The 15,058-nt window shown below is 38.2% G+C and overlaps 1 protein-coding gene across 2 annotated transcripts in view; it reads left to right on the top strand.

The window, feature by feature from the left end:
- Window positions 1–15,058, top strand: part of FRY (furry homolog (Drosophila)) — a 272,464-nt gene that overhangs the window by 5,657 nt on the left and 251,749 nt on the right. The gene's annotated exons all lie outside the window — the stretch shown is intronic.

Genomic DNA, 15,058 nt, shown 5'->3' with positions numbered 1-15,058 from the left:
TTGAGATAGGGATTTGCTCAAAGCCAGGATGGTAGTAAGCTCCATAAACCCTTCCCGCAGTCCATCTGATAATTGCATTGTTTGTTTTAATCACTCAAAGGACCAAAGGATAAAGAACACTGTGAGGAACTTAGTGCTTTATAGGTACTTCCATTTTTATTTTTGTTGGCTGATGTCTCTGCCAGGTCTTAGCCTTCTTTGCCCTCTCTCGTTCCCTCCCTGCTCTTTGTCTCTCTCTTTCTCTCTCTGTGTGTTACACACACACACACACACACACGTGCTGGAGAGCACCATCCCCTCATATAGGCCTGTTTGAAAGACCTTAAGTGTTCACAAGTCTTTTCCGTCATCATTGCAAGCAATACATAGACAGTTCTGTGCCCTGTGATCATTTGATTAAATGTATACAGAATTCACAAAATAGGATTATAGTAAAAAGGCACATTTCTTCTGTTAGGAGTGTTTTAGGTATATTTTCCCTAGTTTCAAAATAAATAAAAAAGCATGAGTGATGTTCACTTCTTTTGGAATGGTAGTTTGCTTGCCTTGTTGAGGTTTCCCTGATGTATTGTTTTTCTGTTTAGGAAACAGTAGCAAATTCACTAATTGTCTTTAGCAGTGAGATCAGGGAGAACATTTCCAGGGATAATGGAAATCTATCTATAATTCAGGTGTCTCATTTACTTGATAGCTCTGGCCTGCTCCACCATAAAATCATGTACAGGACTGGCAGCACAAAGATAAATTTTGACTTCTTTGCCTGCTCTTGCATGCTGCTTGATGAAGTTGCCAACAAGAATTGAAATAGAAAGGCAAACAGCAGTAGGCAAGAAGAGATGACCTGGATAATTTTACAATCTGAGAACAGCTCAGACATTTGAGAAAGTTGCCAATATTTAGAGGTTTCAACTGATACAACATGCCAAGATTCTCCTATCCTATCCTAAACAGACAGCTGTTTCAAAACATTTTAATACCCATGACTTAGTAGTTTACTTTTGGGTACAATTTAAGGAGTCAAATAGGTTACACATGTTCTAATCATCTTATTAATAACTTCCGTATCTGTGAGTCTTATGTGATATTAACAGTGAACTGGTGTCAGATGTGAGTTTGGGCTAATGAGAAATGACATTTTACCATGTTCGTGGATGTTCTGTAGACTGATAGACACAGATATAAGCTTTTTGTGCAGGTTCTGTTACTGGTACTCAACCTTACATGTATTTAGTGCTTTGTAGTTTGTCCAGCCCCTTCAAACACATTTCCTCATTTGATGAGTGAGATGCCCTGATTATTAATTAGCCAGTTTCTTCTTAAATACTTGTGGTTTAGAGTAAGATTTAATTCTTCCTAAGTTTAGTTTGTGTGGCATGAGATACCCACATGGCATCATGTAGGTATATTTTGAGAAGTTTCAGATCAGATTTAAATGAACAAATAATGATCTTTGTCCATGGTATTTACCTTCAAATAGAACTTTTAAAAAATGCAATATATCTTGGTATTTATCACTTAAAAAATACAGAAGTAAGTCTGTCCAAAAACATATGTATTGTGATTTTCCAAATTTATTTGTACCTTAGAATTTCTCTTAGTCCTCTTTTTAAAACATTTAAACATTTATAATTTTTCTTAATGTGGTGCCTTCTGGGAACCATCCACCAGTTGCACACTACCCCATTGCAGAAGATTTAGCAAGCAACCACTTCCTGGAAACGTGAATGGCATTTGTGGAAAAAAATAATACACAACTTAACCTCATTTTTTTTTCATACTAATGTTTTTCATTTGATAGATGCCATTCATCATATTCCTTTCAACATTGTTCTGTCACAGAACTGCCAGCTACATGAATAAGAGAATGCCTTCTTTTTATTTGAGCTGAAAAGGTTGCATCTTCTAGGCTTGGAAGAACAATGGGAATGGGCTTTTCCATAAGAACATCTTTACTTACCTTTCAGTGCTGGATTATACTGCAAATCTTACTACCTAAGCATTAACTTTTCTTAGTTATTGCTCCAACATGCAACAGTGTCAGAGAAGCAAGGCAAACACTATTTAATACCTATTTACTGAGCATCAACTGACCGCAGTACACACTTTGTTTTGGGAGCTTCATAAATGCATCCCACCTGGATCCTTCATCCAGGCTCTCAGAGCTTGCCTTCCTTCCTTGTTAGATTCAGAATGCAGGTACATTAATGCAGAAGTTTCCAGGACTTCAGGGATCCTAGGGAGAGGTATCCAATGATGTTTCAGAGACAGAGTAGGCCCTAGAAAATTTTATTGTGGGAGAATGTGTTTGATAGATTCTGTTGACTTTAACTTTATGGGTTTGTACTTTCACTACATCAGAGAACCATCAGAAGTACAGGCAATGGTCTGTAAGAACAGTTTCAAATATTTCTTCTAGCAGATGGCTGAAGGAGAAGAGGAAATGTAAGCTATTTACCCTGGAACACTTGACCAGATTTCAGAATATGGGGCAGCAAGCGTTTCAGACAGGCATTCCTTACATTAGAAAAATGTGAAGAGGAGTTACCATGTTTATCAGAATTTTGCACATGGGACAAATTTAAAGCCAGTGGTCTTTCATTCTGAGTGGTTCTCTCACTCTTCAAAATACTTGGGAGATTAAACAGAAGAGCTATGTTTCTTTCTCTCTCTCTTTCTCTCCCCACCCCGTATGTGTGAGAGAAAAACTGAATTATATATTTCCGTAAGTCAAATTTAATGATCAGATATCTCACCTATATTCTTACACTTTTCTATTTTTCACAGAATATACAAGCACAGGCATTTAAATGTTAGTCACCCAAAACTCCAGATGCTAAGCAGTGAAAGTTTATATTCTGCCAGCATATCAGACTCTGTAATGAGTCTGATTTGGTTTAATTCCTTTCTACTGTTTAGTCATTTGATGAGCTGCAGATGGAAATTTAAGCCAAAGCCATAACATTTCAGCTAATACTTTTTATGCTGCTGTAAGAATTTGTTGTCATGTCAATTTAAGGGAGTTGAAATCTTTTTTGAGAAGGCATTCAAATCTGCATTAAGTGCTTTTATCAACTCTAATTTGATATACAACTCCGACTGCTTCTGCTGTTCTTAATCAATTGCAAAGTGCAAAGTAGTTCAGCAGTGGAAGACAGCTTTGAAATTCCAGGATTTCTCAGCTAATGCCACAAGCACAACATTATGGAAATATACAATTAAATTTACATTAAAAATTTTTCCTGTGCTTAAGAAACACCAGGCCAACTTCTTTGAGTTTAGCCTTAAATAGGTAAATATGTATTTTGGCAGCCATGAAAATAATAGGGTATTAGATTAACTAGGGCAATACTTTGGGAAAATTCCATTGGAATGTTATGTTTATGCAGGAGAGACTTGGCCAATCAATAAGATGGTTTATTTTGTAAGTCAAATCAATAAAATGTTTGAACTGCATAAATACAAGATTGGGTTTTTCTTCTCTGTTTTTCTGTTATTTTTCTGTGTGTGACCTTGGCTTTCTTATTCTCTCATTTTCTTATATGAAAGGAACAAACCTGACACTTGTCTGTCACTGATTAATGTGAAGGGTTTTGAATACTTCCACTGAAGAATGAGGTTTCGGTAAACATCATGATATTCATCAGTTATTTCTCCTGCACCATTAAAGCCAGACTGAAAGAGGTTGAGTTGTACATTATTGAACTTGACTGATAACTAGAGGCTGGATCTCAAGCCTAACTTTCTAAGGTTGGTCAGCTTCTTGGACTAGCTTGCTTTTCAGTATTCTGAATAAGAAAAAGTTGTCACACTACACAGCCTATCAGGTTATTTCTGTTGTTACTTTTTGCAGTTAAGTCACTGTATATCTAACTCAGTAAATCTGAACAGGATTGTCTCCAATATGAAGTGCCAGTATTCTTGGTCTGGAGACAGGCATTTTTTTTTCTATAAAGTGAGATATGGTGTTTATGGAAATTGCTGGCATTCTGAAGGTTTTTAAATATATCATGATACAGCTAAAGGATACTCTCCTACATTTCAGTAGATATCATGTTTCAGTTAACCCATGTTGAAATACGAAAGGTCATAAAAATGCAAGAGGCTGTTAGAAAATCTGTCTGAAACATCTTTGGTTCACCTTTACTTAATGCCTACAGCTTAGGTAGAAAGCTCTGTGACAGCATTAAAGAATTTTAAAACAAAAGAGTTGCTCTAGGTGAACAGATTGCCTATGAACATAGCAGACTGTAACCAGTGAGTTTACAACTCAGTGTTTGCAAGTAAGAGCACCAATTGAAATACAAATTGAAGATTTTCTTTTTAAAAAAGTCTGCTTTTCAACGTTTAGTTTATGAACACTACCTGTTTAACTAATCTCCCCTAAAAATGAGGGCTTGCAATTGAATGACGACATGGACTTAGCTATAGTATCACTTGTTCTAACACCCATAAAATTAAACTTCTACATTTTTATTTATTTATTTATTTATTTATTTATTTATTTATTTATTTATTTGAGATGAAGTCTCGCTCTCTTACCCAGGCTGGAGTGCAGTAGTGCAATTTCAGCTCACAGCAACCTCCGCATCCTGGGTTCAAGCAATTCTCCTGCCTTAGCCTCCCAAGTAGCTGGGATTACAGGTGTCTGCCACCACGCCCGGCTAATTTTTGTGTTTTTAGTAGAGACGGGATTTCACCATGTTGGCCAGGCTGGTCTTAAACTTCTGACCTCAAGGGATTACAGGCATGAGCCACTGCACCCGGCCAGTCTTCTACTTTCTTAATGAGAAATTCAGCTTCCTTAGGGAGTTTTGAGGGTCACACACTGAGTGTTTTGTTTCACTTTCCTCGTGATTTGGTGGTGGCCCTGAGGCCTGTTGTCTGCTTCTCTTGCAGGTTGAGGGTGCAAGACAACCTGTCTCCCTTCTGTTTTACTTGATTGAATATACCTGCAAGAAAATAGGAAAACCAGAGATGTTTTTGTGTCTTGCCTGCTGATTTTATGTTTCATTTATAAGAAACCCCCAGTGCTTACCATTATAGGAAAGCTAATCCTAGTTCATGCCAATTGAGAGATCAGTTTTGAAGGTGTTTGAAAACCTGGCCCATTTTCATCTGGCAGAGTAAACTACTTTGTTCTCAACTAACAATTTAAAATGCTTGAACTTTAAGAAAGATCAAAATTGTAAGTGAAAATGAAGATTCTAGCACATTTTAAATATTAAAAAATCCATTTTATCTTAGCTTCTTTTCCTTTATTTTGTTATGTGTTTTGTTAACCATGTCAATCCTTAATACCACTTTCTAGAGGGCAAGAGGAGTGGACATTTAAATTATATTGTCTACAATTAGTCAACTGCTTTGTGAAAAGACGAAAGGAAGAAGGGAGGGAGGGAGGGAAGGAGGGAAGAAAGGAAAAGAATCGGAGGGAGAAGAGAGAAAAAATACAAATTGGAAACAATTACTGTAGGATTTTGAAATCAGTGACTTTCATTTCTAAATCCCTTGTTACTAATCAGAATTCAGTAACATGCTACTCACAGGTTTAGTGTTATAGTTATAACATAGAACATATTTTTGCCATTTAGTAATTTGAAATGGGTGCAATTTTAGTATACTTTTGCTATAAATGATAGAATAACCTCATAAGGGCTGACATAATAAAGACTTAATTAGCTTGCCCAACCCACAGCCTGGAGATGGGAGGTTCCAGGTGGGCTTAGAAGCTCAAAGACCTAGACCATCCAATCTTTGGACTGGTCACACTACGTGATCACAGAATGGCCACCTCAATTCCAAATATCTTTGCCTCACTTGAGTCAGGAAGGAAGGAGGCCCAGGTTAGGGCTTTCTTGTAACAAGAAGATTATTTTGATAAAGGTCCCAGCAAACTTCCTCTTGCTTCTCTCTGATAGGAACTGGGTTACATGCCTACCCTTAGCCCAGTCATTGGCAAAGTTGAATGGAATAGCCAAGTTGACTTAGATGAGTCATAGTTCAGGCCCTGGCACTGGGCTGGGTCTACCTTTTGTAAAACAAGGGTCTTCTACCTGCCACCTGAACAAAACAGAGATTCTTGTACCAAGGAAGAATGATAGGCAACTAATAGTGCCATTAAGTAAAAACTACAACAGTATGTATTAGTCCGTTTTCACGCTGCTGATAAAGACAAACCCAAAACAGGGTAATTTACAGACGAAAAAGGGTTTATTGGACTTACATTTCCATGTGCCTGGGGAAGCCTCACAATTATGGCAGAAGGTGAAAGGCACATCTCACATGGCAGCAGCAAGAGAGAGAATGAGAGCCAAGTGAAACGGGTTACCAAACCATCGGCTCTTGTGAGATGTATTCACTACCACAAGAACAATATGGGAGAAACCATCCCCATGATTCACTTATCTCTCACCAGGTCCCTCCCACGGCGTGTGGGAATTATGGGAGTATAATTTAAGATGAGATTTGGGTGGGGACACAGCCAAACCATATCACAGTAGATGACTATTGTTAGAAACTCAACACCTGTTGTTGTATAATATTGCATTAAGGGCAGTCATAATAGCTGATCTTTATAAGCACTTATAAAGTATCAAGAGCCGTGTGAAGTGCTGTATATGTATCATTTCCTCTGGTCTTCACCATGACACTGTTTTACACATGTGGAAAGGTGAAGGAACCATTTGTAAGTGATGGAGCTAGGGTTCCAACCTAGACTCTAGGATAAACACTACACTGTGTGGCCTCTCATCGTCATTGGCAAGATAAAGATATTGGCTAACAGCAGGTGAAATTGAGGAACCTCTGGTGGGAGTAGAATTATATTGATGTGTACTTCCTACTAACTTACCACAGTGATATTTGTCAAAAAGCAGGGTCAAAGTCTTGAAAGTAGCCGCCACCAAAAAATTCTGTATTTCTTTGCCTTTGGTTTCAAAGAAGGAACCTTTCCTAATGTTTTCTTTCCTATACTAACTCAAAAAGAAATGGAGTCATTCTATTGCTTTAAAAAAAAGAAAAAAGCAAATTATAAGAAAGAATATTTTTTAGATCAGTCACTTGAGCCCCTTAAGATTGTACCCAGGCCAGGCGTAGTGGCTCACAACTGTAATCCTAGCTCTTCAGGAGCCTGAAATGGGAGACGTGCTTGAGGCTAGGAGTTTGAGACCAGCCTGGTCAACACAGTGAAACCCCATCTCTTTTGTTTTTTAATAAATTTAAATTTTAAAATAGGACAAAAAAAAATGATTGTATCCAGTTCTCAGATGGAAGGAAAAAAAAGGAATATGTAGATCTATTGAATTATGCTGTTAGGTTAAAGTTAACAAGTTCAGTATTTGTCTGTTTAATGCTATCCAACAATAGTAGGTGAAATGCCCTTAATGTTTCCCTTAGATACCAGAAGGACAAAATGTTTTTCTGTTTTCAGATATTTCCATTTCATGTGGAAATATCAGTATTTTCCAGTGAGGTTTATATTTTCATCTTATTGTTCAGATGTAGCTATTAATTTGAAAGGGCTTTATCACTGACTTACTTTCCCTGTACCCACCCTCCCTAAGCTAGGTCTCGCAATGGTTAAATAAGAATAGCTAGCATTCATAAAGGACTGCCATGTTTCAGCCACAGTGCTAAGCACTCTCTCATTTAAACTTCCTTACATCCTATTGAGGCAAATACCATTTTGTAGAATAAAAACCAAATGCTCATAAAGAAATAAGAGACATTCACAATCAGTAAGTGATGGTGCCCAGATTCCAATCTGCTTCTGTCTCTAGAGCCTCTCTTCTTGTTGGCAGCCCAGTTAGAGCCATTCCCGCCCCACTTTTCCTCTGCTCATTTCCCACCAAAGCATCTGAAAGAGCCAGATGCTTGCTTGCTTGGCCTTCAGTGCAAGCTTCTGACTGCTATCCCAGTTGCTGGGGGGAACTTCTGGAAAGGATTTTCTTCCTGGAAATACGAGAAATGCATCTTTTGCCACCCTGATATACTTGCTACTTCCAGCCTTTGAACATAGTTTGTGCAGGTGGCTGAAAAACAAAACAAAATTAGAATAATCATCTGAGATGATTTTAAGCTGAACTTGAGCCAAGTTCCTGCCCTTAAAAGAAGAGTGTCAAGTGAAAAAGATCTATATAAGTCAATAATTGCAGTAAAATATGACCTGTAATCAGTCCTATGAAATGTTAATTGTGTATATGTAAGAGTGACTGTTATTTGTACATTATTATACCCGCTGACCCCTAAGGCCAATTTTCACTAATTTTTTCCCTATATTGCTGATATATATCTCCAAAATAGGATATTTTCTTATCAACTTGCTGAAGCTGTGACTTCATCTCTCTCCTCCAGGACCCTTATAGGACTTAGTTCCTCATCAGTCATGCTGAATTTCACTATTAGTCAGTCCTAGGCAAGAAACTAGACTTATTTTCAACCCTTCATTATTGTTCATCCAAATTGCTGCTAAAACTTGTCTTGTTTTCCTCCTCGAATGACATCTCCCACATCTGGACCTTCATCACCATCACCTCTGCCAAGGCCTGGTTCCAGGTCTGCATCACCTCCCATCTGGAATACTCACAATTCCTTCTCACTGGCTATCTGCTGCTACTGCCTTTTCAGGACAGTCTTTCCTGGAAGTCCTTCCCATAGCTTTGAGCATTGATCTTCACCTTTTTACTCTTGTAATTGTGCATCAGCTTCTATAGGCAGGGATTGCATGACAAATGCTTTTGGTGTCAATGGTTGCAAGCTCACTGAATAATTAAAATACCATCGTGAACTGGGAGTCACCATCTGAATTAATTTCATTGACGATATATATCCAAACCATTTGTTTGGTAGGTAGGGATGCAGAGATGGACTGAATCTTTGACCTGTAGCCTGTAATCTAAATACCAATGATATCCTTGGAATATTAGTCACAGTCATTGGCCAGAGATGAGGTAGGAGTATTACTGTGGTACTACAAACACAATTAAGTTAAAAGGAATAACATCTGCTACTCTACATTTTTATGCTGGCGAGATTTAAACAGGCTAGATTTGACAAGGTGTAACGTAGAAATTGAGGAAAGGCTTGCTGAAAGTTAAGACCAAAAGCTAAGTATAATGCTCTGGTTAATATATTAAGTGAGCTCAGGCAGAAGATACTACTACTCATGAAGTGTACACACTCCAGTGATGGAAGACCCACTCAACAATTCTCAAGTGTCCCTCGTACACAAAACAACAGCCATCAAACTGGCCCAATGAGCTCATTAAATATCATATTGTTCTACCAGACAAGGCCCTTGTTTTAGGGAGTGACTAAGAGACTGTCACTTCTTGGGCCAGGAGAATGAAAATGCTCTTCAGGCTCTGGGATAAGGATAGAGATAAATTGTTGATACTGTTCCTGGGACATCCCTCCCCATTTCAGTCTATGTCTGACTGGCCTATGTTTTATACTGAAAGATGACAACTCAGCTGATTTATTCAGCTCTGTGTTTTCCTGAAGTTTTTGCTGTTGTCCCACACAAGAAACAGAAGTTTAGAATCTTTGTTCTTTGTGGACAGTGCTAAATTAATGACAAAAGATCTACCCGAACCTGATGCTGCTGGGGCTGGCAAAGTTATGTGAGCTCCGAAGTTGAGACCAAGCCTCCATCTCCTCTACTTTAAGTGGAAAGTTAACACAGTCCGGAAGAGTCAGCCAGGAGTATCAGCCCATTTGTGTTAACTTGCTTTTATTTTTTCTTGCTGAAAACAGAAGTGAATTACACTCTTCACTGAATCCTGCTACAGAGGAAAATGATGCAACACTGGTCACATGACACAAAGATAAAAGGCCCTTTATGCAAACCTAGTTCTTCATTGTGTTTCCATGTAAGGAAAGGTTCAATACCCACACTGCAAAGCAACACAAAATTGTTGTTCTTAATCTTGGATCTTTCTCTACATGGAGAAGCCATGATGTTTTACATTGTTTTTGTCTTTTAAAATTTTTCTGCCTTTTTGACCACAAGATTCATTAATTTTTATGTAATACAAAATATAGAAAGAAATTATATAGGCTCATTTGATTTATTTTTGACTAAACAAGGGTTTTTTTCTATGTGATTTGGGACTGTTACGATCATGTGCTTTGCCTTAGCCACACACTTGCTATGTGACCTTGAGCAAGTTACTTAAATTCTGTTTCCTAAAAAAGAGACTCTACCTGATATGTATGAGATATATATGGGGATATATATATATATATATATATATATATAGCTACATAATCATGTATATTTCTTTAAATAAATATGTTTATCTATGTATACCTACTCATAGAGCCATAACAATTAAAGGAGTTGACATTTATGAAGTATTTAGCATATTCACTATTGTACTTGCTCAAATAAATGGTAGCCATTGTTATTAGTAATTTGCCTAATTAATGCTTGTCTAAATCCCTCTGTAAGTTAATGGTTTTGTCATGTTGGCTCACTGCCAAGACAGTATGACCAGGAACCAAAGAGTCTTGGAGCTTTTTTGTGACATCTTCTTGACTTGAGGATCTGAACTTTACCACTCCCTAGAAAGGACATTTTGGTAGCAAAGTACATTTCTGGAACTTCAGAAAATTAGCCATCTAAAGATGTCTAAGATGTAATGTGTTCCTTCTAAATTCAGAGCTATGTATGGTGGCTGAAAATATTACAAGACATTAGCGTATGCTGCAGTTGCAGCATTTTCTTTTTCCTTTTTCTTTTTTTCTTTTCTTTTCTTTCTTTTCTTTCTTTTTTTTTTTTTTGGAGACAGAGTTTCGCTCTTGTTGCCCAGGCTGGAGTGCAATGGCATGGTCTCAGCTCACTGAAATCTCCACCTCCTGGGTTCAAGCGATTCTCCTGCCTCTGTCTCCCGAGTAGCTGGGATTACAAGCACGTGCCACCACTCCTGGCTAGTTTTTTGTGTTTTTAGTAGAAACAGGATTTCACCATGTTAACCAGGCTGTTCTTGAACTCCTGACCTCAGATGATCTGCCTGCTTCGGCCTCCCAAAGTGCTGGGATTACAGGTGTGAGCCACCACACTCGGCCCAGTTGCAGCATTTTCTGTGAGCATTTACGTGAATTAAACCTGAAGTGTGAGATTTTTGGATCTGGACCAAACTCTTATCCTGTGTATGAGTTTCAGTGTCACTCTGATGGACCCATATCCACTTCCCTTTCCCCTGCCCTTTCTACATACTTCCATTGTAGCAACAGTGGCATTGTGTAACCACTTTGCCTGTCTGAGTCCCTCCATGGCTAAGAATCAACCATCTTTTCATTTTTCTACTCTCCAGCACATCTTAGGGCACATTGGCTCTTGTGAATAATCTGTTAAATATTAACTGAGTGAATAAAACCACTTGAGTGGGTGTTGGAGGTCTGTGGCTAAACTTTGCCAGCATGCCTCCCATCAGTGGATGAGCACCCAGCAAGCAGTAACAGTGTTTCGTCTTTTGGGATCTTTCTATCTTTTATTCCAAGCAGGAACTCAGCATCTAATCTTAGCTATAAAGTCTCTTTCCTCTGTAACCCACACCTGTTGTTCTTCTTTTTGAGTGAGTTCAACAAGCGAAATTGTACCATTGTGTTCACAGAACTCTGGGCAGATATGTCCATGAAATGAAAAGTGTAGAGTGAAATAATGTTTTATTTGTATAATGGTCAGCCAACTTGAGGAGACATTTCAGAGAGAAATTGTGTGTTTATTTTTAAATCATTCAGCACTGTCAAGGATTGCTCTCTGTGAAAATACTAACTTTTTCCTACATTTACCTAAATGTCATTTATGTTACAAGGATTTGACTTACTTTTAAACCTTCTAGCCACTTTTGCCAAATTGGAAGGAAACCATGCTCAATGAAGTCTACTGAGCTAATTTAATTATTTACTCACAAGGTCTTTTTCCATGTGGGGAATGCTGTTGTTTCATATTTATTTGGAGACACCGATGGCCTTTCTAGAAAAAAAAATCTGAATGTAAAGATTTTATCTTCATGATTAAGGTGCATGTACTTAAATAGCTGCTCAAATTGGACATGCCTGAATAAGCTTCAGAAAGTACCTGAGAGTGAATCAATAGTCCTCCCTTTCCCTTCTTATCAATTATTAAATGCTTACATGTGTAAGGTACTGTGGTACGTAGAGTACACAGTGATTCAGCAGGCCCAGCTCCTGCCTTCTCTGGGCTTCACAATCAAAGACAGCCTACTTTGATGAAAGGGAAGGTATAAGGAAGTTGCAAGAGAACAGAAATAGGAGCTCTGCCCATGCCAGGCATTGTACTGGGACCTAGGGACACTGACCTAAATAATCATGTAGAGAAGGAAGTGATTCATCATTTTAAGAGGGAGGGAAGAAGCTGAGGGATAGTTCCACAGAAGCTGTGACATTTGAATATGAAGAATGTTATAGAGAAGAGGGGTAAAGGCAGAGGGAAGAGCATGAGCAATTGCAGGGAGTTGGGGAGGTGCCTGAGGGAATGACAACTGGATCCCAAGGTCCCTGAAAGAGTGACAGATGGTGGATACAAAGGCAAGTTGGGTGAGATGACAGGGAGCATGGAAAGATCTTCTGAAAGGTCTGGGCTTACTGTGAAAGCACTGGGCAACCCCATAGGTTTTTAAGCAGGGAACAGCATGATCACATCCCAGCAAATTCGGGGCCTCTGGACTGAGAATGGAGGTAGAGCCAATCACTGCGAGGATGGCCCAGGAAAGAGACAACAAGGACTCAAAATAAAGTAGTAGCAGAGGAGTTGGATAGAAGGGAACAGATTCAAGCCAATTGTCTGGGGTAGAATTGTCAGAGTTTGGTATCTTCCCTGGGTCCAGCCTGTGTTTCATTTTAATGTATGATAGAAACATGCATGATTATGTAGCTCAAGCAAGCTGCTTTAAAAAAAAAAATAGGCAGAAGCAATTATTTGATGAACAGTGTTTTAATATTATACTTTGGCTAGAAAATATGCTCTTGAAATAGAATATTTGTGTTGAGGGTAAAAGGTGATGGTGGGATTCTCTCTTGACAATGCTCAATTGATTTAATACATCAAATTAACACAGTGGTGTTGTATAGCTGCTATGTGAAGCCCCTGTTACATTCATTTTATAGTTATGCCTAGGTTATAGATTGGCAGAGATTTTCTTAGGTTTTATTTTTCAAGGAAATACACATTTTAGATGACCACATGACCTTAAACCATTTAAATGTCAAACAAATTCCTAATGGATACTGCATAGCCTGTTGGATTACTTTGGGATAGTTTTAGAGTATCAATTCATCCAAGTTGTCTAACTACTTTTTACATATGACCATCTCAGAAAAATGTCGTGTAATTTTCATAGAAAACAAAGGCATCATGAAAGCTCCCAAAGACAGCAACTCCTAAGAAACAAGTTCAAGATGATCTCTGTCAACTGCTTTTATTATGTTCAGAATTATCTACGGCTTGGTCCTGCAGTGACACACAGGCATTAGCATTTGTTTCACCTTCCTTTCTGTCCTTCAGGGAGAGCAGTGTGCTTTCCTGGGCCATGTATAGTTGCATAATAAACCCTTCTAGGAGAAAATGTCTCCTAGTCTTAGGAGAATTTTTGAAAGCATAGTTTGCTGTGTTCTTATGCCACTTCAAACTCCATCCCATTAGGCTAGGTGAATCAGATTCTCCCAATGCCTCCTCCCCACCTTTATGTGAGGAAGTTTTAGCAGTCATGTTAACATTATGGGCTGACAGGGCATGACACTGACTACTTCAGAATGCCACAGAGTACTCTGGTGACAATTATTGCGTAATGGCATCACATTAGTCATCACATAAGAAAGTTAGACAGAGGTGCACCTACCTCTTCATAATGAAACAACAGGTTGTAAACCTTACACCTGTACTATCTTGTACACTCTCAGTTCTCTGAATGAATATTGTAAAATAAAGAGACCTAAAATTAAGTTTTAATTATATCCACCACATACAGCATTTTAGGAAGACCCTTACAACATAGCATGTCAACAGACTCTGAAAAGCAACAATGAGGATTGTTCAAGGAAACAAATCAGTACCAATATGGTTGAGAACAGAGGTAATAATCTGAGCGGTTATACAGCCATAAAACTCCATTCATGTAGATACATACTTAAATTATTTCCATTTCCTTCTGATTCGGGAGCTCAAAATTATTTTATCCCAGGATGTAGTTGGGTGAGGAAAATGACCGTTTCCTTTTTATTTGGTTAAGGGAGGTTTTGTGGTATAAGTGGGATTTTTACAAGGTCTTTGAAGGAGAAGATGGGTTGGCAGGATTGAGGGAAAAGACATGTCAAGCAAAAAGTGTGTAGTTGGGAGAGGAAGAAGCAGAGGAAGGGAGTGGTGAAACGGCTGGCAAGAGCAGATGGAAGGGCATTAAAGGACTACCTACCGGAATGAAAAAGAAGCCCAACAAAAAACCCTACAGACATTTGCCAGTTTAGCTTTCTGCTTAAATATTGAGCCTATTTTCCCCATCGCCCGAATTGCTCCTGAGTTTTCAGATGGATGCTAACTCTGTGAGACCAGTATACACTATTTACAATATGTAAATGATTCTGCTGTAGTAGTACTGTCAAAATAGTGGTTTTGCTAATGCAAATTTGTATCAGGAAATCACAATTTTTCAATTCAGTTTTGCTAGCTTTTCTTCCCACATGGATGTGGTTTTAAAAAGTTAAAGATTTCAACAAATCAACCAATATTCATTGAGGACCCACTGTGTACAAAACGCTGCAGCAGAAGCGATGGTAATTTGCAAAGTATGAGGTGCTTTCTACAAAGAAGCAGGCAAGGTGGAAATCCATGTGATATTCAGAAAGAATGAAGATGTCAGTAGAGGAGCTTGCACAACACAATGTGTGATCAATCATAATGTGGATGATGTAGTTACAACTAGAGAAAGATTAAGATGTTTAAAAAATTGTTTCCTAGTCAGTTTTATACGTTTGGTTTTGTATTAGATTTGGGCGCCATATAGAAGTATTTAATATCAGAAATCTCTTTTATGATCTTTTGCTT

Source organism: Colobus angolensis, unplaced genomic scaffold (assembly GCF_000951035.1).
Source record: "Colobus angolensis palliatus isolate OR3802 unplaced genomic scaffold, Cang.pa_1.0 Scaffold255, whole genome shotgun sequence".
Classification (NCBI taxonomy): Eukaryota; Metazoa; Chordata; class Mammalia; order Primates; family Cercopithecidae; genus Colobus; species Colobus angolensis.
Note: the sequence above shows the minus strand (reverse complement) of the source record. Positions and strands in the feature narration are given on the sequence as shown.